The sequence below is a fragment of the Lissotriton helveticus genome, chromosome 8, assembly GCF_964261635.1.
Source record: "Lissotriton helveticus chromosome 8, aLisHel1.1, whole genome shotgun sequence".
NCBI lineage: Eukaryota > Metazoa > Chordata > Amphibia > Caudata > Salamandridae > Lissotriton > Lissotriton helveticus.
The window spans coordinates 228,166,896-228,189,350 of NC_136069.1; positions in this window are offsets into that span (position 1 = coordinate 228,166,896).

Consider the following 22,455-nt stretch of genomic DNA (forward strand, 5'->3'; position numbering starts at 1 on the left):
GAGAGTGGGTCTGGTCAAGACATCTAAAATGGCTGCCGTGCACGACAAAAGTGTGGCATTTCAAAAAAGGCAAGATGGCGCAGACAATGTTTTTCAACACTTCCTCATTTCCTTCGAATCGAACGTTAACAGACGTTGGGGCATATTACCAAAGTTAAGCGATATTTATCGCTAACGATGCTTACCAACCAATTTTTTACCACTAAGCATCGTCAGAAATTATCGAAGATAAACCTTACTATTATCAAGGTTTATCGCAAATGCGATAATAAACGGCCGCAATGCATGAATATCGCTAAAAACTCAGCGATATTCATGCATTACCGAGCTAATGCTCTTAGCCATGTTATCCACCTCCCATTGGATAACATGGCTAAGAACTGCTCAGGGCAGGTGTTACTTTTTGGAGATATTCGCGCTTAGCGCGAATATCTCCAAAAGTTGGTAATAGGAGATAGATATCTTGCATGTTGTAATGCAAGTTATTGTGGTATATGGAACTCATACCATAATCTCTCAGGAAAGCAGAAACTGATCCTTTTGGGACCGCCTAAAAAGGCCTAGGGGGTGAGGAGTACTCTACTTTGCCCCCTTTTCACGTTCCGAACTATTTTATTTTACTCTCTTCTGTAATTACACAAAATAGCAGCGATAAGATGCATCGGAGACACACAGTGAGAGAAAGGAGGCCGGAGATGAAGAAGACATGTCAAATACACATTGGAGATAATATAGTGGCAGAAGGGAAGTAAATATGAGTAAACTTACCATGTAACATAAAAATGTTGCACTCTATACTATAAGTCTCATTTTATACTACAATCACTTCGCTACAACCTCATAAATTAAAAATAAAAATGAATAATGTCTCAAACAATTTTTGAATTCTAAATATAAATTTATTCTTCAGAATTTTCTAAATTTGAAAGAACTAGTAACATGTCCTCATCAGCAATGTCCTCATTAAAAGTCTCCAATGATGATTCTTGTAACTCTATGGTCTCCAAACACTGGATAAATTCGCCATCAAGAGATTGATCAAAAAAAGCATTCAAGTCATCTCCTCCTTGTGACAATATTTCATTATTGGTGCTGTCAATTTCAATCAATGTAGTGGAATCATTCAAGTCATCTCCTCGTGACAATATTTCATTATTGGTGCTCTCAATTTCAATCAATGTAGTGGAATCATTCAAGTCATCTCCTCCTTGTGACAATATTTCATTATTGGTGCTGTCCATTTCAATCAATCTAATGGAATCATACAAGCCATCTCCTCCTTGTGACAATATTTCATTATTGGTGCTCTCAATTTCAATCAATGTAGTGGAATCATTCAAGTCATCTCCTTGTGACAATATTTCATTCTTGGTGCTGTCCATTTCAATCAATCTAATGGAATCATACAAGTCATGTCCTCCTTGTGACAATATTTCATTATTGGTGCTCTCAATTTCAATCAATGTGTTGGACAATTCAAAAGAAATTGCCACGGTCTCTTCATTGTGAGCCATTTTATTTTGAAATTGCTTGCTGTAAATTGCAGAAAAAAATAATCACTTTCATTTATCGTTTTTAGTAATACATAATATAAAACTAACTTTATCAAGTATTTAGTATAACAGAAGGACTGCAAATAAATAACAGAAAACATTTTTCAAATTATCTTCAAGTGTACAACATAGTTCCCCTTACAAATTAACAACTCACCTTTTTAAAAGTAGCAGAAGTGTTAGTACTGTGTAAATCAAACACCAGAAATTCACCACCAAAAATTCCTCACAAATGTACCTCAGACAGTAGTATCACAAAATGGCTGTGGTTTCCTCTCATTTGACATATATACATAACCAATTAACTTTCATCACACACAAATACAAAACCAAAGTAACATTTTAATTGGTTCTAAATTTCAACACTTTCAAATGTGTTTTCCCCATGCAATTTTCCATAGGACATTTACATACGTCTACAGCCTGAATGGCTGAACGGAATTACACCAAACTTGGCAAAATGGTACATCAAACCTAAGAGGTCAGGAAGGATCTACTATGCCCCCTTATGGTCATTTCCCCCTTCGCTTTGGCCTCCTCTTGTCTCTCAATCCTACCGAGGGACAAGATGGCGGCCGCTACGGACTGTTTGGAATGTTGACAGACGCCGGAGAACCAATCAGCTTCGCAAAGCTCCGTAACGCGAAAAGTACGCGAAGCGGAGCGCTGTTACAGATATATATCTTTTTTTGAACGTTAATTTCTCAAAATCCACTGGAGCACATATATTGAGACCTAGCAAAGGCACATCGGGCTACCAGTCCCTAATATTTTGCCAAGTTTCGTGCAAATCCATTCAGCCGTTCGATTATTATTATTTTGTTTTTTTTTTGCCCCGCGGGGCCCTTTTAAAACCTCCACATCAAACCTAGGGGGTCAGCGAGGATCTACTATGCCCCCTTATAGTTATTTCCCCCTTTGTTTTGACCTCCTCTTGTCTCTCGATCCTACCGAGAGACAAGATGGCGGCCGCTACGGACTGTTTGGAATGTTGACAGACGCCGGAGAACCAATCAGCTTCGCTTCACAAAGCTCCGTTGCGCGAAAAGTCCGCGAACCAGAGCGCTGCCCGGTCCGCTGTTACAGATATATATCTTTTTTTAAACGTTAATTTCTCAAAATCCACTGGAGCACATATATTGAGACCTACAAAAGGCACATCGGGCTACCAGTCCCTACAATTTTGCCAAGTTTCGTGCAAATCCATTCAGCCGTTCGGGCTAAAAGTGAGGCCAACCGCCCTATGGAAAACTCAATGTTAAAAACACGTTTTGGGACCCCCCTTTTTTCTCGGCCCCCCCTTGACGAACCCCCCCCAAATTTTCAAGGGCTGCTCAGAAACAAAATGTGCCATTTTCCTGAAAATTTCAGCCAATTCCGTCCACAAACGCCAAAGTTATTAGACATAGAATTTTCAAAAAACCCATAGAGAAAAAATCCTAACTATATATACCTACTGGCGACCGCCAGTAGGTAATATATATATATATATACACACACACACACACACACACACATATATATATATATATATATATATATATATATATACAGTAAATCCCGGTGACATCAGGGTGAAGCGGTCTGGGGTTAATGGAGACGGCGTGATCCCACACACATGGGTTAAGAAGGACGCCCCACAGCAATTATGTTCATCCGCTCCATGCAACAACCTCCAGATAACAAACATGAATAAGGCATGCTGGGACTGGTAGGCATTTGTTCCATATACAACCTACCTAAGGCTGTATGCACTTGGTATACACCTTTAAGGAGCGTGGCTCAAAGCAATTTCGGGCGGGGCAGGTATTTTACCTCAGAAGCACGACCCTCCCTGAACCATTCATTTCCCTGGCGCTGAAGAAGGCAGACAACGTGCCGAAATGCATTCGCCTATTTGGGACTGTTACTCGCCTATGCAAGTGGATTAAAGCTGTTTTCCATGTCTACCCTGCTGTTGGTCTCTTCACTGGATCTTTGGATATAGTGTGGAATGGTGATATATATATATATATATATATATATATATATATATATATATATATATATGTATATATATTCACACACACTCACAGGTAGTTATAGTTGGGACCTATTCTCCATAGGAAATCCGCAACATTCTATTCGCTCCTATCCATAAAGTCTCGGGGTGATGTTTTCCCCAGTCAATTTTCCATAGGAACCTTTAGTCGCAGCTACAGCCCGAACTGCTGAACTGAATTACACCAAATTTGGCAAAGAGGTTGTCCTTGGTTTAAACTTGTGCCTTTTTGTTGAATGATGTAAATCTGTTCAGTAGTTTTTTAGATATTAAAGGCAATATATATATATATATATATATATATATATATATATATATATTGTGCGAACTTTGGTAAATGGAATAAAACAAAGAAATCACCTTAGAAGTACCCGTGAGTGCGAATCTTTTCTTCGTGAGAGGAGTGGGAAGAATATACATATATATATATATATATATATATCTGGGCAGAGCCGAACCACACATGTCATGGTGAGATCTGATTGGCTGTCACCACTTCATCCAAGAAGTGTTGGCAGCCATCTTGGGACCAATATACATGTTAGCACCTCATTAAAAAGCATTGCAGTTAATAGAAGGTTTTAGGACTTTAGTTACATTATAAATCATTTGTTGATGGTACCATACTCAATTTAGGAATTGTGGAATGTTCTAAGGTGATTTTACCATGTGAAAAATCCTTCTGCTGGGATATCATGAATCATGTTTGAGAGAAAACTATTTTCTCATGCTTTTCCCATAGAGGTTTGGAAGGTGATCTATAAGCTAATCTGAGAGCATTTTTTCTGTAAATTCACATTATCTTTCTTGGTCACGTGAGAATGAAGTCTGACATTCTTAGTAAAACATGTACATCCAACAAGGGCAGAGACTGTCAGTTGATTCCTTTGTGTTCTACTGCAGCTTCCCAGAGTGTTCTAAAGAACAACTAGAGTGCTAACAGCCTTACGTGTGACAAAAGTATAGCATACCTGAATAAAGTGGTAACTCTTAAAACATTTAATTTAAAAAGGAACACAATGAGGGGATTCATTTTGCCATATAAAGTATGATTAGTGCTGCAGAAAGACAAATTAAGGCACATTTTGACTTCTCAAATCCTCTTCTTTTTCATTACAAAAAAATTCTGACATGCAGACTGAAACATGTACTTTCAATACCAGCAGTAGACTTCCCTAGTGAGCAGTAGCTTTACTACAGTGATCTAATGAGCAACTACAGTGATAACATTAAGAATTTATGGCAAATGTGTGACACATCTGAATGCCTTCTTGATGGAACCAAAGTAAAAAACTGAAAGCATTGTCTGGTGAGGAGACTTTAGTAAATGAGGAAATTAGGAAACTTCATAACAAATAAGTCTCACAAGATGGCCACCAGAGACAAAAGAGCCCAAATGTAGCACAAATATCACCCAGATGTAGCCCAAGTATAGCCCAATGACAGAATGTCCCAGAGTTTTCTAAAGAACAACTAGAGCGCTAACAGTCTTACTTATGACAAAAGTATGGAACACCTAAAGCCATCTTGATTGGAATAAAGTGGTAACACTTAAAACAGTTAATTTGCAAAGGAACAAAATGAGAGGCTTCATTTTGCCATAGAAATTATAATTAGTGCTGCAGAAAGAAAAATTAGAGCACGTTTTGACTTCTCAAATCCTCTTCTATTTCATTAAAAAATTCTAACATGCAGACTGAAACATGAACTTTGAATACCAGCAGCAGACTTCCCTGGTGAGCAGTAGCTTTACTACAGTGATCTAATGAGCAACTAGAGTGCTAACATTCAGAATTTATGGCAAATGTGTGACACATCTGAATGACTTCTTGATGGAACCAAAGTAAAAAACTGAAAGTATTTCCTACTGAGGAGACTGTAGTGCATTAGGAAATTAGGAAACTTCATAACAAATAAGTCTCCCAAGATAGCCACCGGAGACAAAAGAGCCCAAATGTAGCACAAATATCACCCAGATGTAGCTCAAGTATAGCCCAATGACAGAATGTCCCAGAGTGTTCTAAAGAACAACTAGATCGCTAATAGTCTTACTTATGACAAAAGTATGGAACACCTGAAGCCATCTTGATTGGAATAAAGTGGTAACACTTAAAACATTTCATTTGCAAAGGAACAAAATGAGGGGCTTCATTTTGCCATAGAAATTATGATTAGTGCTGAAGAAAGAAAAATTAGGGCACATTCTGAGTGACTTCTCAAATCCTCTTCCATTTCATAAAAACATTCTGACATGCAGACTGAAACATGCACTTTTAATACCAACAGCAGACTTCCGTGGTGAGCAGTAGCTTTACTACCTTGATCTAATGAGCAATGAGAATGCTAACATTCAGAATTCATGGCAAATGTGTGACATATCTGAATACCTTTTTGGTGGAATCAAAGTAAAAAACTGAAAGCATTTCCTACTGAGGAGACTGCAGTAAATGAGGAAATTAGGATACTTCATAACAAATAAATCTCCCAAGATGGCCACCAGAGACAAAAGAGCCCAAATGTAGCACACATATCTCCCAGATGTAGCCCACATGTAGCCCAATTAAAGAAGTGTGCAAAGTACTTTTTATTTTTTGTGTTTTTGCATTTTATATAGTGCAGACGTGTCAGGTATTGGAGTGCTTTACATGAGCATTGGTTGCATCACACAAGAACAAATTAATTTTGTAGACATGGGGAGATTAAGTGATATGACCAGAATCAGAGAATGTCGAACTGAAGCAGAAACTCCAACCTTGTTCCCCAGTTGCAAAGTCTGTAGCTCTGGGAGTAACACCACATCCTCTCCCCTAAGTGCAACATTAATCAAGTAGTCAACTGGATAAAAAAACATAAATATAACAAATAATTTAAAAGTACTTTGTCGATATTTGAAAACTCAGAAATATGTCCTCATTTTAGTTTTTTAGAGCACTTACCATACTTTTGATGCAAAGAATCAATCAATCAATCAATCAAGAAATTTATATAGCGCGCTACTCACCCGGAGGGTCTCAAGGCGCTTAAGGGGGGGGGGGGTCTGCTACTGCTCGAACAGCCAGGTCTTGAGTTGCTTCCTGAAGGAGAGGTGGTCTTGGGTCTGACGGAGGTGGATGGGGAGAGAGTTCCACGTCTTGGCTGCCAGGTAGGAGAAGGATCTTCCTCCCATGGTCGTCCTTCGGATGCGGGGAACGGCTGCGAGGGCGTGGCTGGTCGAACAAAGCTGGCGGGTGGGAGTGTAGAAGGTCAGGCGGTTGTTGAGGTACCTGGGGCCCAGGTCGTGGAGGGCCTTGTGTGCGTGGGTGAGGAGTCGGAACGTGATTCTCTTGTTGATGGGGAGCCAGTGCAGGTCTCTCAGGTGTCTGGAGATGTGGCTGTGACGGGGGATGTCCAGGATGAGTCATGCGGAGGAGTTCTGGATGCGTTGGAGTCTCTTCTGCAGTTTGGCTGTGGTGCCGGTGTAGAGGGTGTTTCCGTAGTCCAGTCGGCTGGTGACTTGTGCCTGGGTGACCGTCCTCCTGGTTTCGGTGGGGATCCATCGGAAGATCTTCCGGAGCATGCGTAGGATGTTGAAGCACGAGGACGAGACGGCGTTGACTTGTCTGGTCATCGAGAGGGTGGAGTCCAGGATGAAGCCCAGGTTGCGTGCGTGGTCCGTCGGTTTGGGTGCGCTGCCCAGGGCAGGGGGCCACCAGGAGTCGTCCCAGGCGGAGGAAGATGTTCCCAGGATGAGGACTTCCGTCTTGTCTGAGTTGAGTTTCAGGCAGCTGTTCTTCATCCACTCGGCTACTTCTTTCATCCCTTCGTGTAGGTTGGTTCTGGCGGTGGCTGGGTCGTTGGTGAGGGAGAGGATCAGCTGAGTATCGTCGGCGTAGGAGATGATGTTGAGGTTGTGTTGGCGTGCGATGGCCGCGAGGGGGCTCATGTAGATGTTGAAGAGGGTGGGGCTGAGTGATGATCCTTGTGAAGACCCTCTCATATATGTAATTTCTAAAGGAAATGTTCTAGGTATTACACGTTTGATTACATCAAGATGACGTCAGGCGTTCCATACTTTGTAATAAATATAGAATGTTAGCAATCTAGTTGTTTATTAGGATACTGTTGGGAGGCAGAGGCCAGGGGCACGGACTCTGAAAATTGAAGGCAGGTAGGAGGGTGCAGAGGAAACAATTTGACCTCACTGGGCAGGCAGGAAGGGCAGTGGCAGTACAACAGACTATGGAGGGCAGTGGAAAGGGGGGCCAGGGCAACAAACCAACAATACAGGACTGGCAAGAGAGGCTGTGGAAATATAATAGACCATTGTGGACAGAAGGAAGAGGCCACGCACACAAAGCTCTCCACAACCAAGGCCCAAGATACCTCAACGACCGCCTGACCATCTACACTCCAACCCGCCAGCTACGATCGACCAGCCACGCCCTCGCCGCCGTCCCCCGCATCAGAAGAGTCACAACGGGAGGAAGATCCTTCTCCTGCCTGGCTGCCAAGACATGGAACTCCCTCCCCATCCACCTCCGCCTGACCCAAGACCACCTCTCCTTCAGGAAGCAACTCAAGACCTGGCTGTTCGAGCGGTAGCGGACCCCCCTCCCCCAGCGCCTTGAGACCCTACGGGTGAGTAGCGCGCTATACAAATGCTTTGATTGATTGATTGATTGAGGCAGTGGTAGCACAACCGTACTTCCAACAGACCCGATTCAGCCAGGAAACGTCCAATGTTTTTAAGCCCAATTCGGCTTTATTTGATCTGTCTCCTGTCTACAATCTTCTCTTTTTCAATGTAAGTCAAAGGGGAAAATCAATACCCCAGTTGTTTTTTCAAAATCTTCCTCTTACCAAGTTCAAAATGTTAGCAAGTATGGTACATTGGATCATGGAAGACAGGAAGAATTGGGGTTGGGACATGGACTCGGATAACAGAGGACAGGAGGGACATGGAGAGGTGCACCAAACTGATCCTACAGGGCAGGCATCAGGGTTTGCAGCAGCACAATACACCACACAGGGCATGCGGGACAGGAGTGTAGCACAACAATCCATAGAAAGCAATAGGGAGGGGACAGGACAATGCACATGGACAACAGAGAACAGAGGGGAAAGAGGCAATGGTAGCTAGCTGACCATAATGGACAGATATGAGAGAAAGCTGCAGCATAACGGACCATAACGGGCAGGAGGGACGGATCAGGGGCATTACAATGGAACAGACAAGCCAGGAGGCAGGGAATAGGAGTCTGCACATGGAAACAGAGGCTGGGGGCAAGGGGGCAGGGCAGGAGCAGCAAGATGACCATGGAGGTCAGACAGGATGGGCACTAGAAGCAAGACACACCATGGAGAGCAACAGTGAGACTATAATGGCATACACACAGACCATAGAGGGAAGGTGGGAGGGGTCAGGGGCAGATAGCTGACCACACAGGGAAGGTGGGAGGGGCCATGGCAGCACAGAAGACCATGCATGGCAAGCGGGAGTGTTAGTGGCAGTACAATGGCTATGATGGGCAAGAAGGAGGGTGCAGGGGCATGCACAAGGGACCATGGAGGATAGAAGGGAGGGTCAGGACCTGGGCACATACAAGAGAGTTCAGGGGAAGGGGCCTCACAACAGACCACACGGGGCAGGCAGGAAGAGCAGTTGGAGCACAACAGACCAGGGAGGGCAGAAGTGTGTGACAGTAAAATGGACCATCGAGGACAGGAGGAAGGGGATAGAGGCATGTAATGTGGACAGGCAGGGTGGAGGTGGCAGGGCAGGTTACAGTCATCTGACAATGCTAGGCAGGTGGGAGGGGAGTGGCCGCTCAACAGAACACTCAGAGTAGATAGGAGTGGCAGGTCCATGGAACATGGTGGGCAAAAAGGATGGAGCAGGGGCATGCACACAGACATCGGAGGGCAGGGGGAAGGAGAATAGGGGCAGCAAGCTAAGCACAGAGGCTAAGCAGGAGGTCAATGATGGGGCATAGAATTGGGCAATGGAGGGCAGGAGGAGTGGATTGGTACATTATGCTAAATGGAAGGCAGTGGCAGTACATCAGCCCATGCATGGCAGGAGGGAGGAGGTTAGTCCATGGATTCAGACAACAGAGGATAGGAAGGAGATGGATCGGGCACCAAGCTAACTCTTCAGAGAAGGCGGGAAGGCCAGTGGAAGATCAACGGTTACACAGTGCTGCAGGGACAGGGACTTGGACAATGGATGGCTAGGAGGAGGGAAGGCAGGAGCAGCAAGCTTGGGTGGGGGCAGCACAACGCCAGGCCCTGCTTCCAACCGCCCACCATCCATTGTGATATGCATCTTACTTAACGTTAAAAAAAAACTAGAAGTGTTCTGAAAAAAACAAAGATTACAGGGATGGTATACTTAGGCTCAGATTTCACTCATACACAACCAGTGAAATTCAGCAGTTATAGTTACCTGAGCTAACCATAACTTACGCCCCCGCAATGTACTGCTAATGACCTCAGACATTACATCATTCATGACATGTTCAGTTACATAACTCATGACATCTCAAATGAGCTGTGATTGGAATGGAAATATAATCGCTAGAACTTTATTTAGGGATAGTGTGTGCATATTAACACCCCTTTTTTTTCTTTTCTTTCATGTAAGAACCATTATAATATGCAACGTGCCTAGATTAATATGGCCGATAGCCTTTTACTTTAAAGTTATGTGTAGTCCATTGTTTATGTTGATGCTTGCAATCCTAAGTATGTTTATTATGAATAAGTCATGTTGACGAACATACAGGTATTGCATTCCAGTTTGAACCCAGCCATATGCAAATCAGTCTTGACCCTGTACCCCATGGGAAGAGTCCAGTCCGAACAGCCAAGCCAGGTCCTCCCTGGACTGGAAAAAGCATCCTAGGACCGGTTTCGGGCTTTCAGCCCTCATCAGCCAGGATAGCTTGATTCCAGTGGCATGGAGAGCACGGGACTCACATCTGAGCATACCCGTCCCACTCGGGGTGACAAATGCAAAAACAACAGTTGATGGACAGAATGCAGAACAATGTCATACATTCACTACAGTACAGAGATCTGGGCCTAAATACATCGTTTTTTTGATCACCATGCCATTCCAGTTTGAACCCAGCCATATGCATTGTGTGCATATTAACACTTGTTTTCTTTTCTTTATTGTATCAATTCTTGAATTTTCACATCGTGACCAGGCCAATATGGCCGCCAGCTTTTTGGAATAAAGTAATATGTAGTCCTTTGTTAATGTTGGCAACTGGAGGCATTTGTACACTTAAATAAGGATGCTACAATGACGTCTTGTATCGTTATCAAGGTTCGGACGAGCCAAAACCCGTGGATCACGTCCTTTGCAGATTAAATACTTCCAAACTACAACCTGAGTGCTGATTCCTTCCTTGTAAGAGTGAGAGGACATTAAATACATATATATAAAATTCACTGAAAAAAACACAAGTTTCAGGGACATTATAGTTAAAAATTAGCATTTTAAAAACCTCAGAAAATTACTGAAAAAAACACAGGTTTCATGGACGTCATGGTTAGTTGGACATTTCACTCGTACAAAACAAGAGAAATTCGGCCGTTATAGTTGGTTGTGTAACTATATCTCACACCCCCGTAATGCAGTGCTGATGACATCACATATTACGTCAGTCATGACAGTCAGTGACATCACTGATGACATCTCAAATGACATCACTGATAACATCATCCACGTGATCATCTGATGCACCTCCTCACACCCTAAAATACAGACTATCATTCTCGAAACCATAGACACACCAATACTAATACAGCTACAATATTCTGTGTACTATGCATGCAGACCTCTAAAAAGCAATATAGCATTGATACAGTCTTTTAAATACTCAGTTAGTACCTATGCAGTCTAGGAATCCTTCTGTCTGTCCCATGCACTTGTCCATTCACCCATCCAACACTATGTACGTATCCTATCACTCTGCCAATACCTAAGCACTTATAAATTTAGCATCCACTCTCTCTGCAGCACTGAAATTACTCCAGTTATTAGTCATATACTTAAGGAATGGCCTAGCCACTAACCCAAGTACAGGTACAATTTTTTGTACACTATGCATGCAGATCTCTAACAAGCTACAAACAGTTAATACGCTCTTCTAAATACCCAGTTAATTCCTATGCAGTGTTGGAATCCTTCTGTCTGTGCCATGTATTTCTCCAATCACCCATACCGCACTATCTACTTATCCTATCACTCCGCCAATACCTAAGCACTTAAAAATCCAACATGTTCTCTCTTTGCAGCACTGAAATTATTCTAGTCACTAGTCATGTACCTAAGGAATGGCCTAGCCAGAAAAACTAGTACAGCTACAATATTCTGTGCACTATGCATGCAGACCTCTAATCAGCTACATAGCATTGATACAGTCTTTTAAATACTCAGTTAGCACCCATAGAGTCTAGGAATCCTTCTGTCTGTCCCATGCAGTTCTCCATTCATCCATCCAGCACTATCTACATATCCTATCACTTCACCAATACCTAAGCACTTATAAATTGAGCATGCACTCTCTTTGCGGCACTGAAATTACTCGAGTTATTAGATATATACTTAAAGAATGGCCTAGCCACTAACACAAGTGCGGGTATAATATTTTGTACACTATGCATGCAGACCTTTAACCAGCTACATACTATTGATACGCTGTGTAAGAATTCTTCTGTCTGTCCCATGCATTTCTCCAATCATCCATCCGGCACTAGCTACTTATCCTATTACTTCACCAATACCTTAGCACTTATATTACCTGAAAAAAATGTTTAGCATTTTTTGATATGTACTACTGTCAAGGTAAGATTAAGTAATCCAAACACTACCAATGCACAACTACATTCAGCTGCACTATATATATATATAAACCTCTAACCATCTACTTAGTAAAGTACTACCCATGCAACCTAGGATTCCTCCTGTCTGTCCCATGCACTTCTCCAATCACCCATCCATACAATCTACGTATCATATCCCTCCGCAATACCTAAGCACTTATATATTCAACATGTACTCTCTTTGCAGCACTATAAATATTCTAGTTATTAGTCATATACTTAAGGAATGGCCTAGCCACTAACACAAGTGCAGGTACATATTTTGTACACTATGCATGCAGACCTCTAACCAGCTACATACTATTGATACGCTCTTCTAAATACCCAGTTAGTACCTAGGCAGTCTTGGAATCCTTCTGTCTGTCCCATGCACTTCTCCATTCACTTATCCAGCACTATCTACATATCCTATCACTCTACCAACACCTACGCACTTATAAATTCAGCACGCACTTTCTTTGCAACACTGAAATTAATCAAGTTATTAGTCGTATACTTAAGGAATTGCATAGTCACTAACACAATTGCAGGTACAATATTTTGTACACTATGCATGCACACCTCTAACCAGCTACAAACTATTGATAAGCTCTTCTAAATACCCAGTTAGTACCTATGCAGTGTAGAAATCCTCCTGTCTGTACCATGCATTTCTCCAATCACCCTTCAAGCACTATCTACTTATCCTATTACTCCACCAATACCTAAGCACTTATAAATTCACTACAGCCTCTGTTTGCAATACTGTAATTATTCTGGTTACTAGTCATGATTTATGGAATGGCCTAGCTACTAACACAAGTTCAGCTATAATATTTTGTGCACTATCCAAACAGACCTCTAACTAGCTACATACTATTGATACACTCTTCTAAATACCTAGTTAGTACTCATGCAGAGTAGGAATCGTCCAGTGTGTCCCATGCACTTCTTTAATCAGTTATCTACCATTATCTACTTGTCCTATCACTCCACCAATACGTAAGCACTTATAAATTAAGTGTTCACTCTGTTTGCAGCACTGACATCATTCCAGTTACTAGTGATATTATTATAAAATGACCTAGGCACCAACACAAGTACACATAAAAAACTTATGTGCATAATCCCTACAAATCTCTAAGCAGATACATACTATTGGTCCACTCCATTAAATACTGAAGTAGTACCCATGCAGCGTAGGATACCTCCTATCAGTCTCATGCAATTCTTCAATCACCCATCCAGCACTATGTTCTTATTGTATCAGTGTGCCAATACCTAAGCACTTATGGGGCAGATTTACAAGCACCCTGCGCCACCAGTATGTCACTTTTTGTAACGTAGTGATGGCGCCAGGCACTCCTTCATATTTACAAGAAGAGGAAAAGCCACCCTGTGTGGTTTTTCCTCTCCTTGTAAATACGACCCCTTCATACACAGAACTTTGCGTTGAAGTGGGTTCCGTAGGTGTTGCTGTGGGTGTTCCGATGCCACACCCATAGAACAAGACACATCTCCAGATTCATGAGAAATCGTAAATCTGGAGATTTGTGTGAATGCTGTGCCATCCTAGAGTTGGTGTAGCAAGGCGCAACGAGGAGAATTGTTTTAATTTCTCCTCATTTTTTCCTCATTCAATGCATGCTGCATTCCACAGGATACATTGAAAGAGGAAAATGCCTTTACTGATTGTTTTTGTGCAGGAAGGTGTCCCTTCCTGCACAAAAACAATTTCCGCACGACACAGACATCATTGCACCATGGTGCAAGGGTGCCTGTGTGACTGCATGGCTGCAGTTTGTGCAGCAGTGCAGAGGGAAGCACAGAGTTTCAACATATTCAAGTACATATGTCACATCCCTGGCTTCGGAAGTGCCGCAGTGCAGTGCAGCTAAAGAGCTTGTAGTGTCACGCTGCAGTACTTCCTCATAAATCTTCAGCTATAAATTCACCATACACTACTAATGCATTCTTTCAGTCAATCATGCTGTAGACATATATTCAACCACACTTTCACACATTACCTTGCAATTATAGTTATTTTTTTAACCAGATAAGGTAGTTCTGATAAGAACGTTTTTTTCTTCTTTTATCTTTTTTTATTTTTTTGAACAATTTTGTATTATTTTGGTGTTTTTTCAAAAAATGAACAAAAAAAAGAACGAATAAAACAGGAAACTTTTGGAATTACTTATCATTCCAAAAACAAACAAAAAAAATAACAACAATGGTTGCGTTGCGCAGCACAAACTGCATCCACCGACTGCTCACCGAAGCATATAAGTTTCTTACACTTCACGCAGTGTTGCTCGAGAAAGGCGAATTCTAGCCTAATGTCCATTGCAGGTGTTCCTGTGGACGCTCCAGATGTACTTGCCACAGCAGGTGAGGGGTTCAAAGCAGATCCTCACATTTCCTCCCGAGCAAGATTGAGAGGATGTGTGGTCCGGAGATGCTTGTACATAGAAGCAGTGCCACAAGAGTATTTTTTTTCACTGCCTCTTGACAGGACTCGGTCACAAATTTTGCATGTCACCTTTCGCTCATTTACTTTCTTCTCTCCAGATGGAAAAGTGAAGAATTTCCACACCACAGATTCTGGCCTCTGTGGACGTGGTGCCTCCTGCAAGAATTCTTCTTCAGAAGATAATTCCTCCTGCTGCTGCTGCTGTCCAGATGCCATTTTGTTTGATATTTTTTGAAAAACACCAAAAAAACAAGCAAAAAGGGTTCTGGTAGGAAAAGAGATGTCTCTCTAAAGATGCTCCAAAAAGAATTATTAAAATGGGTGGGGTCCAAATAGTTACAGTGGGAAATGTTATGAACCAATGAAATCTTCTTTTTTGAGGTCACATGGGATCCGCGCACTCTGCACTCACAAAGCATGCACCCGACGCGACTTCCCGAAAATATATTTAAATATAATATACGTTTATTATAAGTATAAATATATTATTTTTATGAATAAAAGATAATCTGCTGCCCTAATATGTATATTAAAGACACATACATATCATTTTAGAACATACATTTTTTTTGCAGGAGTTGCGCACCCAGCGCGCCCCAGCACGTATATGATGTCACGTGGGGCCCATCACAGCGCAAGTGTCGGGTAACGTAATGCGCTGGGTCGCGAATGGGCAGGAGCAGGACTCGCGGACTGGTGGCATACCAATCGCGTATAACACGTAATATTAAATGTATATGATGTAACTGAAAAACATGCAGCCGTCGCAGACCGTATGCAGATCCTTCACGACTTTTCTAAAATGGCAGCTAGAGTCCGCGCACCCGCCGTGATGTGAACGCTTTGGGTGCACGACTCAGAAAAAAATGCAGATTTTTTTTTTAAAGAAAATAATATAAATAGATTAAAAGAAAAAAATAAAACAATAAAATTAAACAATATTTCAGTTTGATTTTTGAAAATTTTTGTTTTGCAATTTTCAGAAAAAGATCTCATTTTATTTAATGAATAAAATATTTATAAATGAACAGTTAAAAAACTGTAGAAAATCAGTACAAAAAAATAGGTGTAGCTACTATTACACTTAAAAAATTAACATGTAAATAACCTTTGGAATTCACTGAAAAAACCTTAGATTTTAGAGACGCTATAGTTAGAAATTAGCATTTAAAGAAGCTTTGTAATTCACTGAAAAAAACCATAGGTTTCAGAGACATTATAGTTAGAAATTAGCATTTAAAAAACCTTAGAAATTCACCAAAAAAAACCATAGCTTTCAGGGGTGTTATAGTTAGCTGGACATTTCACTCATACAAAACCATAGAAATTCCTCTGTTATAGTTAGTTCTGCGAACTATAACTTGGGTGCCCGCAATGCACTGCTGATGATGTCATATATTACATCATGACATGGTCAGTGACATCACTGATGACATCACTGATGACATCTCAAATGACATCACTGATTACATCACTGATGACATCATCCACGTGACAATCTGATACACTTCATCATACTCTAGTATAACCTTTCATCACTCACTGTAAAATACAGATTACCATATTTGAAACCATAGACACATCAATACCAGTTACTACATACCCACTCACTGATTCCTAAGTCTACACTCACACAACTATCCATTCAAAAACAGAATCACTTATACATACAGTCACTAATTAATAGAACACTATCAAATGCACTTATACACATATATAGACATTGACACATCAGCAGTCATCTTAGTCAGTTATGCAGTCATCCTACTCATGAAAAAAATTAATCACACTTACATTTTCTCACACAATTATACACACAACACCTCATTTATTCAAAGACATAGTAACTCATACTTAATATGTTAAAAAATTACCATTACAATTATACACTCATTCATATAGTTACTCTCACAATCACTGACTCTTACATATTCTTATTTATATACACCAACTCTCACATACAATGCCTTATATTTGTTTTACTTTCTTGAAGATGTACAACTAAAACATATATTTGCTCACCTACACACAAATAAATACACTCAGTCACCCAAACAACTGTTTCCACAGCACTCTTTTAAACCTATACACCTAGTCAATCAACCATTCACACATAGTTTAGTTACTAATCCATGTATTAAGTGAGACACTTTTAATTAATTATTCACTTAAACAGACAGTCAGACAGCTACTAAATCCTCCATCCAGACCATTATATATCCACTCAATTTTCAATACAGATTGGTATATATATAATACATATTTAAATTTCAAACGAAACCACATCCACTGGATGATGTCATCAGTGATGTCATTAGTGATGTCATTTGAGATGTCATCAGTGATGTCACTGACCATGTCATGAATGATGTAATATGTGATATCATCAGCAGTGCATTGCGGGCGCGCGAGTTATAGTTAACAGAACTAACTGTAACGGAGGAATTTCTATGGTTTTGTACGAGGGAAATGTCCAGCTAACTATAACACCCCTGAAACCTATGTTTTTTCTGTGAATATGCATATATATTTACACAGATACATATATTTGTATGTGTGTGTATAAATATATAAATATAAAATACACAAGTATACACAAAAATCTTACCATATTAAACCACATCCCGTAAACCCATACCCACCATAAACCCTTAAAATACCATTGACACCTCAAACACCCACCCACTCAAAGGCCCTTACCCATCCTAAACCCTAAAGATATCATTGTCACCCAAAAACCCTTTCCCACTCTAAACCTTAAAAAATACCCCGACACCCAAAACTGTTACCCACCCTAAGCCCAAAAAATACACATTCCACCCCAAAACCCACACTCATCCTTAACCCTAATGATACCCTTGCTACTCTAAATCCCACACCCACCCTAAATCCTAAAAGTACCCTTGCCAGCCAAAACTCACACTCACCCTAGAGCCTAAACATACCCGTGCCACTCAAAATCCTACACCCGCCCTAAGCTCTAAAAACACCCTTGCTACCCAAAAACCCACACCCACCTTTAACCCTAAAAATATCCTTGCCACCCAAAAAAAAACCATACCCACACTAATCCCTAAAAATTACCAGGTTACGCAGGTAATCACTGGGATGAGGTGGTCATGGTGGGGGTTAATGACATTTACCGGTAAGTAATGGTTTTAATTTCTTGTAAGTAAAGCACTTCCTTCTGTACTTATGTTGACACACCCAGAGCCTGATTCACAATTGTAACTTGCACTTTTAAATAATTTTAACATTTGAACTAGTTTACCACCTTCTGTTTATTTACAAAATGACAGTCACATAATCTGAGTGTAAGTTACTAACAGTTTCTGGGATGTTTATTCCCCAGTTTATGGTCGTCAATCAAGGAGGGAAGGCTGAGACGTCTTGGCCACGAGTCAAACATGCAACCTCTGGCACACAACATTTACACAGCTCCAACCATTTACCTCTTTGAGCTAGTCAACTGGCTTGACAATCAATCCATCCTTTTACCAAGTGAATCGGAGAGGGGTTCATGAGCACACGCAAATGTTGTGGTACAGGCCTATTATCCATGCATCCTTCCTGATTTACCTGTTAAAATTATGTATCGATTATTAACCCAGTCGCACAGAATGACAGTACTTGTAATCCATTCACTTGCAAGAGGCATGATGTAATTTCTATTATCTTGGCCCCATGTCCATCAAATAGAGCATTTCATTGGTGTAGTTCAGCCATTAATCTCCAGTCAGCACAAGCCATATTCCTCCCTCATGCAATCTGCATGGCAAACAATGTCTCAAATGTTATCAAGATTCCCTGCCGTAGAAAATAATCATATTTTGTATGTCCAAGCCATACCTTTACCATTTCTACATCCTGTAAATTAAGGTTGTATCTATTAACCAGATTAAGGAATCTCAGTTTAAAGATTTCATAGAGATAGAAGTTTAATTCAGTCTTGTTCGTATTTGAACTCAGGACCAGCGCTTCACCACTTGGTTCTAAGGCCAGACCTGAACTTGCTGAACCATCACACCAGCATCATTGTCAACAAATGCATTTATTGAATACAGTCCTCTTGCGGATCTTGGATTCTTGATCTCTCCTCCATGCACTTACCATATTCAGATGCCTAAGATGTTAGTTACATTCTGTGCAATTTACAATTTAAATGACATTATTTGACAGTTAAGTCATAAAAGCCAATGAAGATAAAAGCATATACATAAAAAAGAATAAGAGAACGGTACAAGTACATTCCAGTATGGGAGCCTAAGCACCACAGCATACAATGATGATTAAAATAGTGGAAAAAAGGAAGATAAAACAACAGTCGATTCCGTGCCATAGAGCGACATAATTGGATGGGTATATATAAAATATTCATAACCCGACGTGCATAATTGAAAACATGGAGTTGAGGAAAAGGCATATCTTGTCCATAGCTTTAGTTTATCTGCACAGATCATCACTATCCATGGTACAGGAGCAATATATGCAGGTAAATGACAATCACAATCAACTAGATCCACCCAAGGAACTTTGCAACACCACAGACATAAGTGAGATTGGGGTCTGATCTAAGAATTCTGAGTGCTAATGGGTTCCAAATAGTCTACCTAAAGGTTTGACCCATTTCTGACTGGCGGCTACGTAGCTAGGACAAACAAATAAGACACAGACGATCGATTCAGTGGAGCTCATGCAGATCAGACATAATATATTGCCAATTGGAGCCATATGTTGGTAAATGTTTTCAGGGGAAGTATGCGGACCCTGAGTTGAAAATATAATTTCCTGTCCAAAGTGACAGTGATGGCATTCCAATAGGGCTCCAGGGAGCCACAGCGTTTAAGGTCTAGGAATTTTACTGTTAGGGATGAACTGGCAGCATGAGGCACCCCTGATTGTCTAACTCAGAGCCAGCAATATATTTTGGAGTCAATGCTGACAGGCATGTTGCAGATGGTGGATTATCCCATAATGGATATTAGGACATTTTGTGTCCCCTGAATGCATCCCCATTGTGGGGGGGATAGAGGCCCTGTAGGGCCCCCTTTGTTCCTCCACCGCCAGCCTTTTCGTGAATTGCTCACCGCCATGAAAATGCTAGCGGTTGAGGAACTTGTAATATTTTCAGCAGGACTGCGCCAGTCCTGCACTACATACGGAATTGCCCCACTGCCTACAGGGCTCTCATACCCCTCCCCCCGCCATGGGGATGCATTCAGACACATTGTTATGCCTCCCTGTCTGCTTGCATCCCCAGTTCCAGCACGGCACGAACTACACAGTCAATGCCGTGCTGAAACATTTTTGCAGTTCCCATTGCAGTGCTCTTTTTCAGGGCACTGCTGTGGTAAAGGCAAATGGATACATCGGCCGACATGCCATCTGGTCCTGGAGCCCTGCCTCTTGTTATTGCATCCATGGTGAGGGTGACATCTGTTAGCTCAAAGGAAAGCTCAGATACGACTGTAAGTTTGTCAGGACAGAAGGTACACTGTAATGTACTCAACCCTTTCAGAAGAGGCAATGTGATTATTGGGGGTGGGCAAGCACCCTCCCTTCCACATTTACCAATGGTTCTGAATTTGGTGTAATCTTTGAAGGGGCAGGCCAGTTTCATATCCTGCTACCTTCCTTCATCCGTTTACCTTTTTGCACAGAGCTGGGCTAATTGCAGGCCTTCCTCGCTAGGGGGATCCGAGGAGTGTCCTTTCATCTCATTGCTTTTCCCAGCGGCCGATGAAAACACCTTCACTCCCTATCAAACCAATAATTAACTCTATTTAGATGTTTACAAGAATTAGTCATTGAGATTGGGAAATAGGATAGAATTTTCATAAAGAAGTTATTGTGAATATCTGTTCTGGTCTGACTTGTCTTTGCACCAAGAGTGCCTGCAGTCATTTCTGCTAGAGACGATTGCAAGCATGCATTTAATGCGACGCGTATCATTGGTTGGGTGAATAACTCTGGTGCTGACAGCAGATTGGTAATTAGTTTCAAGCCTGTAACAAAAAGGTATCATGGTGATACACAGCGGATTGTGGTCACTTTCGACCCTATTCTTAACGACCATGTCCTTAAGGTTTGGCCATAAATGAAGATCAATGAAGATGTAATCAATACAACTAGTACTGGTTGAGTTACGAAAAGTGCAGGCCCCCCTCCTGTTAGATTTAGATCTTCCATTTGTGGATCTCACCCCGAATTCTAGTGAAAGAGATTATCGCTGCAGGGCAGCCTCAGTCCATTTATGAATTGGGGTAAAACAAGTTGTGGAATGCCCCAGATCTCACCCTCTTCCACCTCCAAGCCTATCTAGCCCCCACTACAGTGCTCGTGTGCTGATGACGGCTGGGGGCCGTCATGACCGCACCCGCGCTGAAATCTTCAGCACAGGAGCAGAATTGCGGCAGCATGGAAGGGGCTAGGGGCTCGAATGTGGTGTTGAAATCCCCCGCTATTATTAGATACAATTTGCCGCAGTGATTTCCCAGGAACTCCTCTAGGATTGAGTTGCCAATTTAAGGCCTCTTTTAACCCCCAGCATAGACATTGTAAATGTCAATAGGTCTTGGGTCACCTTTCATGATTCTAACTGCTATAATGTCAGGGCTGTTAATAAGAAGTTGCTTGATTTTGGATTCCAGGTCTAGACAAATCCATATCAGTAGGCTTTGAGCCGGTCTCCCTGAAAGGCCACGAGAGGCAGGGATCGGTAAGTTTAAATAGCTGGGTTTGAAGACTGGTTCCAAAGACCAAGTTTCCTGGAACAAGCAGGTGCCATTCAATTCAATAAATTCTTTCCAATCGAGGGAAACTATTTTGGATTTTAGGCTGGCAATGTTCCAGGAAATAATTGAAAGCCGTGCCTGTGCCTTAATCATTAGAGAACAGGGGCCCTCTATGACCGTAGCCTCAAAGTTCAATGTGACGCTCTCATAAGGGATGTGGCCTGGAGTAGGATGGCCTTCAAGTTAACCATTGTGGCCAACCATAGCAGAGGCATCAGATGGATGATGGCAAAGGTTAAGAGAACAGTTGTCTATACACGGTTCGCTATTGTCCCTTGACAGGAGGTTGTCTGGTGGAAGAAAGTGTGGGGTGTACGCTGATTGTCAATCCAATGCCCTAGTGGGTGATGCTCCTGTGGGATGGGAAAAGGGAGGGTGCCACTCTTCAGGATGATTGTGCTCTTGCGCCTATATTTAAAGTGGAGTTTTGTATCTAACAAAGTAGATGGCCGCACGTCTAGCGCTGTTAGATTGCCCACTAGATCGCTACAGGGAAGGATCAAGTCAATGGTATAGTAATTGGAATCAGCTTGTGGATGTCTAGTAGCCCCCGAAGTATTCTCTCCGATGAGTGAGCGATCTCAGCTTCCGAATCCAGTGTATTGATATATTTATTAGCATGTCATCCTCTTCTTTTTATTGGGTTTCTTTGAGTTTGGGATCATTAATCATACAAAACTGACATCTGTGATGTGAGGTTGGGAAGCCCGCCTTGGGGATTTCACTAATGGAACATACCAGGGA